This window comes from Clupea harengus, chromosome 18 (genome assembly GCF_900700415.2).
Source record: "Clupea harengus chromosome 18, Ch_v2.0.2, whole genome shotgun sequence".
Classification (NCBI taxonomy): Eukaryota; Metazoa; Chordata; class Actinopteri; order Clupeiformes; family Clupeidae; genus Clupea; species Clupea harengus.
This window is the reverse complement of record NC_045169.1, coordinates 16,690,068-16,695,467: the sequence shown is the minus strand read 5'-3', so window position 1 is coordinate 16,695,467 and position 5,400 is coordinate 16,690,068.

Below are 5,400 nucleotides of genomic sequence, written 5' to 3'. Positions count from 1 at the left end.
TTACAATGTTCCCCCAGCTGGAGTTGGACAAGTGGAAATGAATCTCCCACTAAGCCAATGGAGCCTGCATTGTGTAGACAAGCACAGCCAGGGCCTGGACTCGAACTCTCAGGCTCAGTCTTGGGAGGCGTGTGTGCGTGCGTGCGTGCGTGCGTGCGTGCGTGCGTGCGTGCGTGCGTGTCTGTGTGTGTGTGCTGGCAAAGAGGCTAAAACCCATGGGTGCTAGCGCCTGTCGCTAGGACGTCTTTTAAGGTAGTGAGGTTTACTCACTGCACAGCACTGTACCCGCTGGCTACTGTTATACACACACACACACACACACACACACACACACACACACACACACGCGCACACGCACACACAAACACACACACACTAACATGTCTTTTACGGTATCGAGAGTGAGATTTACTCACTGCACAGCACTGTACCCACTGGCTACTGTTACACCAAAATGGAGGACATATGAGAGAGGCACTGGCGAAACACAGTGTGGCTACAGTACTGCCTCTGTATCCGGTGGGGATACGTTTCAAGACCTACTGCGGAATAGCCCGGAAAACGTGGATAGTAGCATACACCATATATAACTTGTTTTTTTGTGTACATACATACCTATTAATTTATACATTACACACAATAAGACATCAACAAAAATAACTCATAATAAAATAGAGCAATTATAAGAATATACTGTAATAAAGCTTGGTGTGAATGTGGTCTCTCTTTCTTGAATGAACAGGATTAAGCGCCTTGAGACAATTGTATTGTTTTGGCGCTATATAAATTGAATTGAAAAATGTAATTGAATTGATTCTGATGTTTTTGCTTGACCTTCAACGGACAATGAGCAATAAAAAACATCTCAACGGACAATTTTACCATTTCTCTTCCTTCATTGCTTCCTTTTGTTACGTCCCAGCCCCCTCCCTTTGATACAAATGTGACGGAAACGATGGAGGAGGATGGAGGAATCAAGGACAGACATACAATATGAGAAATGAGAAGTGCTTGAAGACATGAGTCATATATTAGCGTGGTGGTGTGGAAAGGCTAGTCAGAGTGGCCTGGAATTTAAAAAAAACTTGGCTAAAATGTTCCTCTTAATGTTTTTAGGCTGCAGTAAATGTGGATAACTGAAACCATGGTTACCAAATCAGCTTATTAAGGGGTTCCACTGTACTCTGTATTTATGTCCAGTCTGTCATAACCATTGGCCTATGAGTGTTAAAGAAGCATTATGTCCAGTAGACATCGAAGACAATGGAACAACTGCTTCTCCACATCCTCATACCCCAGGTACGCCATGCACTCGACCCGCTGCAGTTTGCCTACCAGGCGAAGGTGGGTGTGGAAGATGCCATCATCTACCTACTGCACAGGGCACACTCTTATCTGGAGAAGGGGAAAGGTGCTGTGAGAATCATGTTCTTTGATTTCTCCAGGGCCTTTAACACCATCCAGCCCCTCCGGCTGAGTGACAAGCTCTTGCAGATGGGTGTGAACGTCCACCTGGTATCCTGGATAACTGACTACCTCACGGAGAGACCGCAGTTTGTCAGGCTGAAAGACTGCCTCTCCGAGACTGTGGTCTGCAGCACCGGCGCTCCACAGGGGACTGTGCTCTCACCAGTCCTGTTCACCCTGTACACGTCTGACTCCACCTACAACACGGAGTCATGCCACATCCAGAACTTTTCTGACGACCCCATTGTTGTAGCTGTTACCACCCCACTCCTTTTGAACATGTTCTCCCTATGTGTATGTGATTTGTGTGTGTGTCTGTGAGTTGTGTAAATTGTACAGGCTACTGGATGTCCTAAAATTTCCCTCGGGATTAATAAAGTATCCATCTATCTATATATCTATCTAACAGCTCAGTTGGCAATCAGAAAAGGTTGCTGACTGGAGTCTTTTGACGATATTGTTGGCAATGTTATGCTGTGAATGCTTTTCTTACATTTCCTACCCGTAGAACTACATAGTGCAAAGCCTGGAAGGCTAGTGGGAGTGACTGGTGTGTTCATTTGTCCTTCACATGACCACATTTTGTCCAGCTGGTTGTGGAGGGCTCAGCCTTCATTTCACCCCACTTATCTTATGTGGTCAGCATCCTATAGTCACATGACCTACCGGCTGTATCTTAGGTTTTTGTATCTCCAGCAACCACTACTGCCATTCCCTACATGCAAGAGTCACAGAGCAGATTGGTTTAAAGACGGCTTCACTGTCAGATAGCACACTAGTTCAAACCAACCAATGCCATGTTTGGACATGAGGACAGAGGACTAACTGATATTGTTGTGCTCCATGTTTAAAACCCATGTGTGAAGCCAAGTTAATGACATGCTAGTTGAAGGAGCCGTGATTGCATGACTTCATCCTGACACCAGAAAACGATGGCGCTTCCGTGAGTCATTACAGCTGAGAGTGCTTCCGGTATTCGAGTCCCCTGCACAAGAGCTAAGAGTCCTGGCCCCAAGAGAGCTAAGAGTCCTGGCCCCTGCACGAGAGCATAGAGTCCTGGCCCCTGAGAGTCCTGGCCCCTGCACGAGAGCATAGAGTCCTGGCCCCTGCACGAGAGCATAGAGTCCTGGCCCCTGCACGAGAGCTAAGAGTCCTGGCCCCTGCACGAGAGCATAGAGTCCTGGCCCCTGCACAAGAGCATAGAGTCCTGGCCCCTGAGAGTCCTGGCCCCTGCACGAGAGCATAGAGTCCTGGCCCCTGAGAGTCCTGGCCCCAAGAGAGCTAAGAGTCCTGGCCCCTGCACGAGAGCATAGAGTCCTGGCCCCTGAGTCCTGGCCCCTGCACGAGAGCATAGAGTCCTGGCCCCTGCACGAGAGCTAAGAGTCCTGGCCTTAAGAGAGCTAAGAGTCCTGGCCCCTGAGTCCTGGCCCCTGAGAGTCCTGGCCCCTGCACGAGAGCATAGAGTCCTGGCCCCTGCACGAGAGCTAAGAGGCGATATGATAGGCACAGCTCTTCATTCGATTAAATTCTCCCCAGTAGCCAATGAAAATCGAGAATATATCCTACCAAATGAAGCAAACATGCTTTCCTCCAAAACAGAAAAAAATAAAATAGGCTAATAATAATTAATCACTATTAGGAACGTTCTGCACATGAACTCCAAAAGCAAGGAACCTTTAATCAAAAGCAAGGAACATTCAATCAAAACAAGGAACCTTTAATCAAAAGTGTACAGAAGCTGCAAGAGTCTAACTTCTCAGACCACACAGCAGTATCCTCAGCATATCAAATGTCTCTGAAATACATTTAGTGGAAATGTTTGCACACAGTAGGATAAAGAAGGACTGAATAAAACTTTTGATGTAGGATTGAAGATTCTTCTCTTAACTGTATTAATAACCATCCCATCCTGCGGTTGTCCTAAACAAGCCAGGATCTTACTGAAACATCTCTAAAATGGGAACGTGATGGATGGCTTTGTGGATATTCTGTGTTAAGCCCATTCAATGACGATTTAAGGATGTCTAGCAATTTTTTCTGTCTCTTTTCCTGCTGTCACATCCAAACTTCCCCCACAAAACATGTTCCTTCACCCACTCAGTTACTGAGACACTGATTCACACACAATAATGCTGTTTCCTACATGTTAACAGCTAGAGGGGTGTTTTAGGGACTTGTGAGGGTGAAATTATTAGGTTGGTGTATTGCATTTTCATTGCATTTATCTAACATCTTGTGTTATTTCCTACACACACACACACACACACACACACACACACACACACACACACACACACACACACACACACACACACACACACACACACACACACTCACCTACACACACACATGCATGCAAAGTTCGGCAAATGAAGTAGCCAGCAGCATCAAGCCAAACACACACACACACACATGTTGTTCACGTAATTTTCCCTAAGCTATGTGAAATTGCTTATTCTGCTTGTTGCTACTAACATTCACATTATGGAGAGATAGAGGCCCAAACCACCCACTACAGCATCCTTTGTCGTTGTTTTTGTCATCCCATAATGCATGTGTCAGCCCAGTACAAGACCCAATAAGTTAAACTTAGAGAGAAAAAAAACACCCTATACAATATCATTATCAAAAGTACACACTTAGAAATGATTTGTTAGCCAGCTGCATGTTTCAATGCAATTTTGTCACTATTTCCATCTTGATGTCCTGCTCTGTTTGCGCCGTTGATTGATCCCAGAGAGAGCTGTTGTGGTATAGGCTTTGACACGAGCAAATACAGTCCTGACCTGATTGGGCTGGCTGCTGCTGTTCAACTGTAATGAAATAGAAAGGAAATTGTTTATTTATGACTATGGGAATGAAATTCTGGGTAGATTTCGATGACAAAGGAGATTCAACTTTAAACTTGTCAAACTTTTTATCTGTGAATGATTGGAGGAATTAATCAATCAATCAACCAATCAATAAATGAATCAATGACTGAAGAAAATTGAATCAATATTTGTACACACATGGGCCTGTGTACAGTGGTGCTACAAAGTTTGTTAATTCTTTATATATTTATATAAGTTTCTGTATATCTGCATACATTTGATCTAAAATGTGATTGCATCTTCATCTATGTCCCAAAACTTGATAAAGTGGACCCAGTTCAACAGAAAAACTCGCAAAAATTCGGAGAAAAATGATCTAACATTAAACGCTTTGTTGGAAAAAGTAAGTGAACCCCTACGATAATCAATTAATTTAAATGGCATAATTAGAGTCAGGTGTTTGACAGTGAGATGACAATCAGGTGTGAGTTAAGTGGTCCCTGCCTGTTGAAAAAACACAAATCTGGGTTTTCACTGTCAAAGTCTGGTCTTCCCCACACATCTTTGTGGAAGTGTGCCATGGCTCGATCATAGGGGATATCCCGGCAGTTCAGAAAACAAGTTGTCGATGCTCACAAGGCTGGAAAAGGTTTCAAAACCATCTCTAAACAGTTTGAGCTCTACCAATCCACTGACAGGCAAATAGTCTACAAATGGAGGAAATTCAGCACCATTGGGGTCCTTTACTTTTTCACATTTTAGTCTGCTGTTGTCGCCTTTGGCTAAAATCATTGAAATTAATTTTCCCCTAATAAATCTGCACTCAACACCCCATCATGACAAAGTGAAAACAGTAAATGTATTAAAAAAGGAACAGCTTTAATATCTTGTGACATAAGTATTCAGACCCTATGCTATGAAATTTAGTTCAGGTGCATCAAATTAATACTTTCTGAATGCGCTGTAGGTTATGTTCACATTCTAGAAGTCAGAATTTTTTGCATTGGTCTCTTTCAGTGCCCTTTCCACAAGTGTCCAAAAACTGTTTTGCCAAGAGTTGTATTTCGAGTATTTTGTATTGGAAATCAACATCGTGTGATGATCAATGGATGTACTGACC